Source organism: Alexandromys fortis, unplaced genomic scaffold, assembly GCF_014885135.2.
Source record: "Alexandromys fortis isolate MF-2015 unplaced genomic scaffold, M_Fortis_MF-2015_v1.1 scaffold_1, whole genome shotgun sequence".
Lineage (NCBI taxonomy): Eukaryota > Metazoa > Chordata > Mammalia > Rodentia > Cricetidae > Alexandromys > Alexandromys fortis.
In genome coordinates this window covers 12,730,844-12,744,519 of record NW_026067927.1, presented here as the reverse complement: position 1 = coordinate 12,744,519, position 13,676 = coordinate 12,730,844, and the positions used below count along the sequence as shown (strand labels likewise).

Below are 13,676 nucleotides of genomic sequence, written 5' to 3'. Positions count from 1 at the left end.
TTTTATTAGACCTTTTGAGAAAAACAACGGGGCAGGCAAGCTCTAAGTCTTGTCCACTGCCAGGAGCAGGGGAGATGGAGAAAAAGCCATGCCGTTTCAGGTAGACTTGGATGGAAAAAGCTCTCGATACAAGAAAAACACTCCCGAGACTGGAAATGGACTGGAATGCTGAAGAAGGAGCCAAGAGAACCATTTGGCCACTGTGGTGTGTGGTTCTTTATACTCCACACCTCTGCTGTTTGTATTTAGGGAACCTTTTTTTTCTGAGCATGCTCTTTTCATGGGATGGAGCCCTGGTAAAGAAGGGCTTCCAGTCTTCCTCTGCAAACTGGCTTCCTAGTCCTTTTTTTTTCTTTTAGGAGAAAATAAATAAAATTTATTTTAAAAGAGCATTAAAAAACTATAACTGACTTTGAGAACATATAATAAATAGTCAAATTCTTGTTTTTTAGTGCACTATCTAGGCTGTTTAGTAAGATTAAATTTTTAAATTTCATTTTTACATTCCAATCATAGTTCTCCCCCGCCACTCCTCAAGCCTATCTCCCATCCACTCTTCCCAACGGGTAAGGGCTCTGATGGGGAAATCAAAATGTGGCGCATTAAGTTGGGACAGGACCACGCCACTCCCCCTGTATTAAGGCTGAGCATGGCATCCGCCACAGGGAATGGGCTCCATCAAGCTAGCTCAATGCAGCAGGATAGATCCTGGTCCCACGGCCAGGGGCCCCTCAGATAGTCCAAGTTTCACCACTGTCTCCCTAATCTTAATCGCCTCCTCCAGTTCTTACTCTTTTGTCGCAGTCCCGCCCACAAGCCACAAGCCACGCCTACAACACATATTCCCCCTGGCTTCTCTTTGAGTCCATTCTGCCTGACCGGTGCCTGTATAGAGCACAGATGTCCTGGCTGCTAGCCAACCGAGCAATAGAAGGAGCAAGTGGCCAGATAGATGTCCCCTCCGCCCTCCGTACTCCAGCAGGGACAGGAGGGTGCCCGGAGGCGTCCACATTTCCGGGTGGGACTAATAAACATATTGGATAAGCTGACATTCTTCTTAAAGGCCTCCAAGTACTTGAAGGCCCAAATTTTAGTCAGGCGGGACATCTTTGGGGGATCAGTCAGGTTCTGGCCAATGGTTGAGACAGAAAGGTAAGAAAGTATTATTTGTAGCGTCTCCTGAGGTTTTTAAATAACACTTATTTGTATGTGGGGGGTGGGGAGGTGCCTGAGGAAGTTCAAGCACAACTGGTAGGATTCAGTTTTCTCCCTTCACCTCGTGGGTCTCAGGGTTTGAACTCAGGTTGTCCGGTTTGGCAGAAGGACCTTTACCCACTGAGCCAACTCACCAGCCCTTCCTTGAGACTCCTGACAACAGGATCCAGGTGACAAAATCCCAGGAGTTACTGAAAATTTTTTTAGCCCAGCATGGTGGCCCACGCCTTTGATCCAAGCCCTTGGACAGGAAGACGTCTGTGAGTTCAAGGCCAGCCTGGTTTATGCAGCAAATTACAGGCCAGCCAGGGCTACGTAATGAGACTACCCTGTCCAAAAAAAAAAAAAAAAAAGAAAAAAGAAAAAAGAAAAGCCAATCTAGCCATAGAGACCAACCTACTGCAGGCTGGGAGCCTCAGTCATCCCGTGGGCAACACTTCTTTTCTCTCACAGCTAGAGCTGGGGAGGCTGAGGAACCTCTGACACTCTATCCTGTGGTTTGCTACTCCACGGCCCACAGCACATCCATGCCCAGAAAGGTCTCAGCAACAGCAGTCACAACCTCACTTTGTCACTGCCCTACTGGCCAGCACATCTCAGGTGAGAGGCTGAATATAGAGGAAGAGCAAGCATCACTGGCTTCAAGCAAGATGAGGCTCCTGGCATATCCCAGAGCCTGCCACTCGCTCTCTTGTAGGCTTTGGGTGGTCTGGGTGCTCCTAGTATTAAAAAAAAAAACTTAGATTTAGCACTACTAAAGCATTAGAGAAATATACATTAAAATCACTGGGGATACAATACAATACATGATAGGAGAGAAGCACATTCCTATCAGTGTGGTTAAAAGGAAAAAGACTGCCACTGCCCTGTGCGGATGGAGATGTGGACCTGGTCAGTCTAGGCACCAGAGATGTTGAAGCGAGGATGTGCTGGTTCCTCTAGTATCAAATCCCCAGTTTTCTTGGGTTTCTGGTAGGAGCTGTGATCAATTGTGCCGGCAGCACCAGAGCCAAAAATCTGCATATCGTCTCTAGGAAGGGAATGAAGGGACAGATGAGCAGACCTCTTCCTGCAAACATGAACAGCTTGGAGGAGACAGCCACAATCAAGGAAGGCAAACCAGAGCTAAGAAAGAAGGTCTACCCAGGTGTGATAATTCAACAACGGAAGCCATGCTGAAGAAAAGGCGTAGTTTCGTTATTTTCAAGACAAGGCAGGGGGCGCAGTAAATAACAACAGCGAGATGAAAGGTTCTGCCATCACAAGTCAAGTGCAGACTTGTGGCCCAGGATTACTTCCACCAGTGGCACAGCGTGATCTCACAGTGTGTTTGGGAAATATAATGCCTTTTAAAGAAAAACATCTTTGCTACAAAGAAAGAAAAAAGGAAAAGAAAAGCAGCTACTGCTTGGGCAACCATTTTAGCATCTTCTTTAAAATGTTACCAATCTCCCCATAGTCTCATTGCCAGACATTTTACAAGAGAGACAAAAACTTAGATTCACACACACACACACACACACACACACACACGTGCACACACTCAATTTGTTTATGGTTTTGTGAGTGTATGTGTGCACGCACTTGTATAACTATTATATGCGTGTGTACATGGAAGCCAGAGGAGAATATCACTCTCTGTCTTGTTTCCTTGAGACAGAATCTCTCACTCAACACGGAGCTAGGCTGGCAGCTTCCGACCAGCCAGCCCCAGAGATCCTCTTGTCTCCGTCGCCTATAGTGCCGGGGTTATGGGCACACGTGGCATGCCTGGCTTTGTATGTAAGTGCTGAGACCCGAACTAAGGCCCTTATGCTTGGGCAGCAAGGATCCTTACTGACTGAGCTTTAAAAAGGCACCTATTAACCACCGTGCTAAGCACCGTGCCAAGGGCCCAGTGAGTTCCCATCTCATCCATTCGCTCATTCGACAGCTCCTGCAGCCAGCATTTTTGAAGTGCCTACACCGGGCACAAAGCCGACCACTCCTCCCTGCTTCTGGGCAGCTTCCAGAGTCAGGTGGGGGGATCCAGCTGGGCGAGCACCCAAAGGCCTGTCCTTGGAGCCTGCGTTGCTGTAGCGTGAGGGCTGCCAAGCTTTTTCAACCTCTGGAGGAACTCTACAACCCAGAAAGGGTGGCTGGAGTGATAAGACAGAGAGGGGTGACCCAGGGGGCATTTGTTCCCTGTGCCACATGGACAGGACAGCTGTCCAGGTGACCAGGCTGTGCTAACCCCCAGTTCCAGCTGCAGAGCCAGGTCTGTGTCCTCTTTCCGTGCTTGCTGGTTCCTCCTACATTTTTTTCCCAACTTGCACATTGGAGTGGACATGGCTTCTTTGGTGACAGCATCAAAAGTGGAAAATCCCAGCGTGAGCCAGGGTGGGCGACATTCACAGAGAACACAGAAAACCACAGGGCAGTGGAACTAACCAGAGCTGTATGCGTCGATGTGGTACAACTCAAAAACAACACTGTGGTATTGAGAACAGTTAGCAGAATTCACAGAAATAAAACAATTTAAGAATGAGGGTTTGTTTTATTTTATTGGTTTGAGTTTTTAAATTTATTTCCATTTGTGTGTGTGTGTGTGTGTGTGTCACAGCATGTGGGTGGGAGTCAGAGGACAACTCTTGGAGTTGGTTCTCTTCTTCCACCTTTATAGGTGTTCTGGGGGTTGAACTTGAGTCACCAGGCTTGTGTGGTAAATGCCTTTACCCACTGAGTCATCTTGATGCCCTATTTTGATTGAACAAGTTTTTATATAGCTCATACTGACCTCAAGCTCAATATGTTGCCAAGACTGGCCTTAAACTTCTGATCCCCTTGCCTCCACCTCCCAAGTGCTAGAATTACAGGCGTGTGCATCCCACCCAATCTTAAGCCATTTTAAGTGTTTATAAAACACAAGACAGGGACTAGAGGTATAGCTCAGTTCAATGATTGATTTGTCTTTTATACATAAAACCCTGGATTCAGTTCTCAGCACCAGGCAGAGTCAGGTGCAATGGGTCATGCCTGCTCTCCCAGCACTTGGTAGATGGAGGTAGGAGGATCAGGAATTCAAGGACATCCTGAGCTATAAAGGGATTTTAAGCCAGCTTGAGCTATATAAGATCTTGCCTCAAAACCAATAAATAGAACAATGACAACTAACAAAATACTATTATTTACTGTAGATAAAAATTTAGATATGTAGGCCAGGGGGTGTGGCACACACCTTTAATCTCAGCACCTGGGAGGCAGAGGCAGGAGGATCTCAGTAAGTTCAAGGCCAGCCTGGTCTACAGAGGGAGATTCAGGACAGCCAGGGATGTTACACAGAGAAACCCTGTCTAGAAAAAAAAAGAGGTATCTATTATGGCATTATATGAAATACATATGTAACAGCATGTATGCATTGCACAGAATACATACTATACATTGCTATTGATATGAATTTTTTAAAACCTGAAAAGAAAAAAATACATGCTAACCTAAGAGGTGGGTTAGCACTCTGTCTCTCTTTCTCTCTCTCTCTCTCTCTCTCTCTCTCTCTCTCTCTCTCTCTCTCTCACACACACACACACACACACACACACACAGCAAACCATCAACACCTGTCAAACCTCAGATATATAAGCTAAACCAAAGGCTTGTTTTCTGTACTCTGGGTTGAGATGTTTCCTAATTTAGAAGCAGAACGACAAGAACCTGGAGAACATGCTGAGTGAAATAAGCCAGGCACAAAGAGGACGAGCACTGTATGATTCTATGTCTGTTAGAATAGATAAGAGAGTCGTCACATCCCAGAGACAGAAGAATGCTGGTTACCAGGGGCTCGGGTGGTGGCACCAGCTAGTGCTTAAATGAAGACAGGGTTTCAGTTGGGGGTGACTTAAAGAAAATGTTCCAGAGACACATGGTAGTGATGTTATACACAGTGACTAACTTTTAAAAGTTTTTATTTAATTTATTACTATTATTATGTGTGTCCGTGTGTACACACACACACACATTCTCACACGCGTGTGCTGTATGTGTACCATAGCACCTGTGTGGAAGTCAGAGAACAACTTTTGGGAGTCGGTTTCTCTTAGCACCTGGGGTTCCAGAGGTTGAACCTAGGTCATCAAGCTTGCATGGCAAGTGCTTTTGCAGCTAAGCCGTTCACTGGATGTGAATTACTTTATTGTTTGAGGCAGTGTCTTACTAGTTTAGCCTGGAATTTGCTGTATAGTCCAGGTTGGCCCCAAACTCATAATCCTCTCGCTCTTGGTACAGTGTTGTTACTTCTATGTTGTTGTTGCTTCTTCTTTTTTTCTTTTTTCCCAAGACAGGGTGTCTCTGTGTAGCCCCGGCTGTCCTAGAACTTGCTCTGCAGACCAGGCTGGTCTCAAACTCAAAAATCTACCTGACTCAGCCTCCCACGTGCTGGATTTAAAGGCATACACCACCATGCCCAGCTATACGTTGCTTCAAAAAAATAAATAAATAAAAACAACACAGGATAGACAAATATAGAGAGAAAGAGAGCAAATTGGTGGCTGCCTAGGGCCAGGAAGGATGCCAGGAAAACACCTAACGGGTATAGCATTTCTTCCTAGGGTAATGAAAAGGCTCTAAAATTGATTGTGGTAATGGATGTGCAACTGTGACTCCACTAAAAGCCAATGAATAAACGTCCAATGAGTGTATGGTATATGACAGACCTGTTTCAAAAAAAGGAAACTTTTTCTGTCATCCTAAGAAGTCCATGATCTGTCAGTTCAAACCAGCTTCATCACGAGTGTCACAACCTAACCAGGAGCTCCTAAGCCTTCCCACCCCACGACATGGGAAGAGAACTCTGTGAGCTGGATTCCAGTCCTGTGCATCCACAGAACCGTGTCGGGAAAGCGGAGTCTGAGTGTCTGAAGAAAGGGGTTAATGCAAATAGTCTCCAGGTTCCTCTGATTCCAAGCCTTAATTAATACCACTCAGGGCCCGTGGAGCCCGTGAAAGCGAGGTGGTATGAGTGCCCTGTGCTGGCCTTGTTAGCTCAGCACTCCTCATGAGACAAAGGCAGCCGTACCACCAGCTCAGCAGCCTGCAGGGCCGGTCCAGGCCGGTCCAGGCCTCCACGGAAGCTGTTTCTCTGGTCCCACGTCTTGTTCTCCAGGGCATTTTTGAGGTCTAAGTGGTCTGGACCAGGATGTCCATCCTGAGCACCAGATGCAGCCTGGCTTTGGTAGCCTTTTGTCAGGTTATCACTTTAGGCTGTAGAAGGGGCAGTCAGGGTGGACCTCCTGCTGCCGACTTGGTGACTGTCCCTCCAGGTCTAAAGACAGCAAAGGTGTCTGGTTCTTTCTACTTCAGATGTGCCACTGTGGGCCAATCCAGCCACATCCTGTGGGACCAGCCCCTGTCACGTGTAGCCTGGGGTGTGGTGCCAGTTCATTTTGCCCTCATGTGTGTTAGGAAGAAATCCTAAGACGAGTCGCTCCCCCGGCACAAAGAAATCCAATTAGGTCAAATCAAACCGAATTAAAATGCCCGTGTTTTATTAAATACAGCGCTCTCAGATGGCAGAGAGCATGGTAGGGGAGACAAAAAAACAGGGAGCACATGCAAAACCCGGGACCATGTGTTCCTTCTCTGGGCGCCCATTTAAATACCCTGTGGGAGTGATCCTGACCCTTCCCCGGCATGCTGGGATTTGGAGTCCAGACCAATGCAACTCCCAGGCCATGGGGAGCCGGGATGGATGCCAGGGACTAGGGCCACCGCTCCCAACTTAACAATGTGGATTCTTACTAAGTGACTTGCTCCTTCCTGCTCAAATCAAGTGCCAAATGGTCCTAGGTTCTCCTGAAAACATGTGACATGGCCTCATTTGTCCTTTGTTCTGGACCGTCCTCTCAGGGAAGGGGCTCTCCTACCATACCACCCTTCAGGCCCCCAACCCAAGAGTGTCATACAATGGCTTCATGTGCCTCTCTTCATTTTTAATTTTTAAAATGTATTCATTGGGGTTTGTTTAGTTGCTTTTGTTTTGAGACAGAGTCCTTCTACATAGTTCAGGCTGTCCTGAAACTCACTGGGTAGCCCAGGCTAACCTCAGACTTGCAGTCCTCCTGCCTCAGCCTCTCGAGTGTTGTCCCCCAACTCTTGGGACACATTCTAAGGCCTGAGCGATGGACGTTCAGGGAGATTCCGAAGCAGCATGCTCAGCACCACTAATGGCCTTCCTTGTTGGGGGTGGGGAGGCTGTTCATTTTGGGTCATCTATATCCCATGGGGACCCCTCCCTGATACTGTGGCCATAAAGCCATTGTAATCCCTGGAATAATTCTCTGGCCAGCAAGGCAGGCAATAGAGGCACGTGGGGTTAGGATTGGCAGCTCTGGCTCCCTCGGCTCTGGCATAATGACTGGAGATCTTCCAGCTCAGGGACTACTCTGGAGGCCCACGAGCCTAAGAAATGCTACTCTGGTCTACTACGTCAACAGCAGCTCCCAAGGTCTGTTGTCCCTGGGCCACGGCTACAGTGTGAATTTGTTCCGACCCAGGTTCATGTTGAGGCTGAGATTCTCAGTGTAACTAATTACCTAAGAGGTATTTAGGCTACAGGCGCCACCCTTACAAATGGATTAATGTCCTTCTCAGGAGAACAGAATAATTGCGACAGGAGCGAGTCAGTTCTGATGAGGCGAGGTCGTAATGGCGGGAACCTGGAACCTCCCTTCACTCTCTGCACCTATGCTTTCCTTCCGCCACGAGGCCTTCATCAGGTGCCCAGCAGATACAGACAGGCTCTATGCTCTTGAACTTCCGAACTATGAACTAAAATAAGCCTACTTCCTCTATAAATCACCCAACCTCGGGCAATTTGTTACACCAACAGAAAACAATTAATTGACCATCAGGTTCTTCTGGTGTGTGTGTGCACGTGTTGCTGTTCAGACGGGGTAGGCTTCCCCACCTAGTGCCTGTCTCTGGGCGCTCTTCCCAGTTCTCCACACTTCCCTTCGATGTGTTGCAACCTGGTAGATACAGTTAGTCACTCTTTCCAGGTAGCTCTGAGAGTCATGACCCCCCCATCTTCCAGTCTCCTGTCCCTCCCTTTTCCTTCCCCTCCTGGTATCTTGTCATCCTCAGACAGCCAGTATTAATCTCTTTCCTTATCCAGTTTCTCAGAGGAACTGAGGCCAGAGCCCGATGGCCTCCTACCAGAATACTCTCTTATGACTGAGACAGGTCTTTTTCCCTCTCTCTCCTGGAGAAGCAGTGTAGAAGACTGGTCCCTGGACTCACTCAACCTCTGTCTCCACTTGGGTGACTCTAGGCAAACTGCTTAGCCTCTTTGTTTATCTTGTGTAATGTATGGATAAGCATAATACTACACAAGGCGTTTGCGAGGATGAAATGGGATTGGGGAGACAAGCTCAGCATGGGCTTGGCACACAGTAGATACCCAAGGAAGGCCGTCAGTGGTGCTGAACACGCTGCTTCGGGATCTCCCTGAACATCCACCACTCTTGCCTTAGAATGCATCCCGAGAATTGGGAGGGACGGACAGACACCTTGCAGATGACCAAGTGACCACGGTCCACAGCCTGCCTCAGCAGATGAGATCTGTCTGCGGTAGATGGTTGTTGAAACTCCTGTAAGATACAGTCCCCGTGTCTCCTGGACCCTCCATCACCCAGCTGCCTCCTATGTCTGGGACAGGATCACCACGTGCCTAAGGAGGGGGTGCCAACTCTGCTTACGTGGACCATCCAAGGGCAGCTTGAAGAAGGCCAGCTTTTTTATTTATAGTTAAACTTCTCTGCCGTTACGGCTTGTCTGTAATTTGGGAGGTCTTTTATTATGTTTTCTTCATGTGGATCAGTGGAAAAATAAATGAAAGGGAAAATTGTGTGTGTTGTGGTTAGGGAAAATTACCAGGGGAAAAGCATACTTTATGTTCCCCTCCTTGGTGGGGTGTCTAGGGTGTCCCAGGACACCAGAACAAGGCATGGGCACTGCTACAGGGCCCTCGTGAGACATGGCAGCCACCTCAGAAGGAACAGACTGAACCTGGAACCTTGGTTTTGTTACTGGCTTGCTAGTGCCTTAAGCAGCCTCACCTGCCTTGTGTTGAAAACTGGAACCATCCAGGCAGGCCGAGACGCAATTTCCTATGAGAGGGTAGAAGACAGCCTAACAACAGGAGACCTCAGGGATGCCAGCCAGGCATGTCAGCGTACATCTATGATCCCACCATTTGCAAGGCTGAAACAGGAAGGTTGCCTGGGCAGCACCATAAAAACCAAATTGAACAGAAGAGCAGGTACAGCTGAAGCCCAGTTCTGCCAAAGATCCCTACCCTTGTGACTCTTGGGGCCTAAGGACTGCGCTCCCGACTCCCCTTCTGTTCAGCAATGGCCATGGGCTGCAGGGAAGCCTGGAATGCCCAGGACAAGAGCAGATCAGCTGTGTCTGTAGTACAAACTCCCATGCTTTACATGTGATCCCAGGGTGGTCACCAAGGGGCAGCCAAACACCTGGCACACAATTTCAGGAGAGTGGCCTGGCATTTCTTATTGTGAAACGTGGCTGACCTTCTAAACTGGACAAAACAAAGAGGTTTGTGTCTCTGTGGTCTGTGCTTGTGACAAGGCCGTGGCTGGTGGGATATTAGGAGGACAAATTCAGATCCCTTCCTTGGTCATCTCCCTGCAGGACAGCAGGTCTGGAAGGTATCGTTCTCAACCCCAAAGATCTAGCCTGATTCCCCTCAGGGCAGGTGGCCACAAGCAGAGAAACTCCAGGCCTAAAACCAAGGTTGTTCAGAAAATATGGCTGGGTCAAGGTCGCTCAGCCCTGGTCAGCACAGGGTCCTCAGGCAGAGAAAGCAGAAACTAGGGAGGATTGCAGACTGAGGACTGCGGAAGAGAAGAAGGGAGAAATTTGGATGGGGTGCACAATGGCCATACTGAGGTCAGACCACCCGGGTTCAAGCCCCAGCCTGGCCAGCCAGCAGATAACTTACCAACCCCCTCTGTGCCTATTTATCCTATAAGGTGGGGACAGTTGCAATAACTCAACAAGGACTCAATAAGCAGAACTTGTCTTGCGCCTTGCAGCCCTTGTGGTCCAGCGCTGCCCTGGCCCTGCTCTGTCCCTCCGAGGGAAGAAGATGTCACCCCACCTTGTTTAGCAACCTAGAAGCCTCAGGGTTTCACAAGGGCAGGCTACAGAGCAGTGGCCCCACTGGGCAAGAGTGGCAGCACTTGCAGGATCCGACATCCCCTGACTTTTCTCTCCTCTTTCCTCTGCTCAGAAAGAGGCTTTGGTGGAGTGCCCTGCTCACCTACGACACTCCATCTCTGGCCAAATCCCTGACACGGAAACGCAAGGCAGAAGCATTTGATTTTAAGGGGCTGCCAGTCTATCACGAGAAGGCACGGCAGCCAGTGACTCCTGTGTGCAGCTTGGAATCCTTGGCTCCCAGCTCAGTGAAATGGGAAGCAGCTGGACCAGAAGTATGACTGGCTTATTTATTAACTCCAAGCCCGGCCCAACAGTCACCTACTAGGTCCCACCTCCTAAAGGTTCTACAGAGAACAGTGCTCCCAGATTTCCAGATGGAGACCATATGTTTAAACACGAGCGTAGGGGAGACGTTTTGTTTGTTTGTTTGTTTTTCGAGACAGGGTTTCTCTGTAGTTTTGGAGTCTGTCCTGGAACTCACTTTGTAAACCTGGCTGGCCTCAAACTCACAGAGCTCCGCCTGCCTCTGCCTCCTGAGTGCTAGGACTAAAGGTGTGTGCCACACTGTCTGATTTGGGGAGACATTTTACACTAAAACCGTAACAAGGTTTCACTATCATAACCCATGTCTGGTGCCTTCCAGTATTGCCAAGATGCTTGGTGATGCCCTGGCTTTGGCTTTTCCTCTCACTGCCCCCGATAAGTCTGTACCTGGTCCCCTGTGGTTCTCTTTCCCTTGGACAGATGTGCCCATTTGCAGACTGATGATTGTGTGACCCACTGCCCCCACCCGGGACAAACTTGGGCCTCAGGCCTGGTAGCATTGTTATACATCTTAATGGATTTAGACAAGTAACTGAGATCCTCTGAACCAACCCTCTCATGACCATGTGGGGTGACAAAGGTCATTTGTAGATGAACAAGCTGTCAGACCCAGCCTAAGGCTTGGCATGCAGGAGGTGCTCAGATCCTCCCATGACTCACTGGGACAATAAGAGGCCTTGGGACCAATATAGCATGCCGGCTGGTTTCATTTCCCTGATTTCACGCCATCCCACCCCCTCATTACTAACTCTGCCCACTCTGCCCTTGTTGGGACCTCTGCAGTCCTCTGTCCACTTTTAGAACGAGGGTGAAAATTAAAGTCATGAAACCTTTTGCCTACAACAACTGTGCTGCTTTTTATCCCCAGGCCTTAGTCCACGAAGCCAACTTGTTCTGTCCCTGCCAAATCCTTACACTTCTTCTATGCACGAGCTGTGGAGGGACTTTTTCTCTGAGCATGGCTAACATCCTCTGCCACCAAACTTTCCTATATCTGCCCAGAGTGTGGAATGGCTGGACTTGACTTCTGTAGAACGCCCCCCAACTTTTATGTACGCTATGGTTTTGTTCACATTTTACGTGTTTTATTTGTATGTGCGTTCACGTGTCAGGGCGAGAGCACATGTGCCACACAGTGTGTGTGGAAGTCAAAGGACCACATGCAGGAGTCCTTGCCTTCCACCACGTGATCAGTCAGGTCTACAGGCTTGGCCACAAGTGTCTTTACCTGTTGAGCCCTGGGCTATGCTCCCAATGTAAAATATTGTCCATGTGTTCATATTTTGAATACTTGATCTCCAACTGAGGGATGCTATTTTGGAAGGTTCTGGACATTTACAGAAGCAGGACTTACCTGGAGGAAGTGGCTAACTCTGATGGCTATTCTTGGGAGTCAACTTGAGTACACCTGGAATCAACTAAAACACAAGCAGTCGGGTGTAGCTGTAAAGGATTTTGTCTCAGTTAAATCATTTGAAGTGGGAAGACCCACTTCTGATCCAGATCTTTTGAGATTGAAAAAAATCTACCTTTAATCTGGGCCACACTTTCTGCTGGAAGCCCATATAAAGGACATGGAAGAACAAACAGTATTGTGGCATTATCTTTTTGTACACTGTGAAGATGTGTCACTGTTACTGGTTTAATTAAAAGCTAAGTGGCCAATAGTTAGGCAGGAATTCCAGGGACAGAGGATGCTGGGAAGAAGAAGGGTAGAGATACTGGAAGTTGCCACCATATGGAGAGGAAGCATGACATGTAGTGGATGAGGTAACAAGCCATGAACCATGTGGCAGCATGCAAGTTAATAGAATTTGGTTAAGTTATAAGAGCTCATTAGAAACAAGCCTAAGCTATTGGCCAAGCTTTCATAATAAATAATAAGTCTCAATTTTTTTGTGAGCTAACAGCCCAAAGAAAAATCCGACTACAAGGAAGCTTGTTCTCTCGGCCTGCTTGCTCTTGCTGGCAAGTCCATTCCTTCACTGGCACTAGAACCTACTTCTTCAGGGTCCCGGCATACACTGAAGACCAGCTGAGACATCCAGCCTTGTGGACTGAACAACTACTGGATCTTTGGACCTTCTGTTCATAGGCAGTCATTATTGGATTAGTGGGACCATAGCCTATAAGCCATTCTAATAAATCCCATAGACAGACAGACAGACAGATGCCGCGGACCGTCCCTCTCGGAGACCACCACCCACGGGGGACCAAGGTGAAGGATAGGATAGTCAGGATACGATGCAAGGGAAATGACAGACAGACACACTGTGTAGTGAAAATCTGCTGCAACTTTACTTCTGCAAAGCTTCAGTTTTTATACAGATCAAAGAACTTGGCAGGTTCATTACATCACCCCACTCAGGGTTCCAGACATAAATCAAGATTAAGCATAACCAAAATAGAGCTTCTTCTACGTGCTCCTTTTTCCGTGCTCAAGATATTGGCAAGGACTTTTAGTTTTTGTTTTGTCTTTTAGAACTCTGTCTCACACCATTATTTACTTTCTACTGTGGGAGACTAGTTCTCAAGGTCCTGTGTTTAGCTTTCCATCTATATAGTTTTTATTCTTTACTCCATATCCCCTAATAGTTTTCTCACTTTCTCATGATAGTTCCTATACCAATATATAAAAACTAGTCTCATGTTATCAATAATTTCCTTTCTTTCCTTCTTACTATAAAGACGCCAGGGCTTCTGAGATCTAGCTAATCTTTTCATAAAGGGGAATTTTCTCTAACTCTCCTTTTCTCTCTAAATCTGATTCACTATGACAATTCCCTCGTAACATATCAACTTTAGCCGCTTCTGTTTCATAAATAATAAAGTTTCCCAGGCTCATGTGGCGTGGGGCATACTTCAGTTCCTCAAGGACTGCTTTATTGAACAGTGGAGCCAAGCCAAGGACGTACTTTGAT

At 47.7% G+C, this 13,676-nt stretch overlaps 1 pseudogene; it reads left to right on the top strand.

Annotated features, from left to right (window-relative positions):
* Nucleotides 1-2,125: 2,125 nt before the first annotated feature.
* On the top strand, nt 2,126-2,532 carry LOC126503067 (60S ribosomal protein L23-like; annotated as a pseudogene).
* Nucleotides 2,533-13,676: the final 11,144 nt, after the last annotated feature.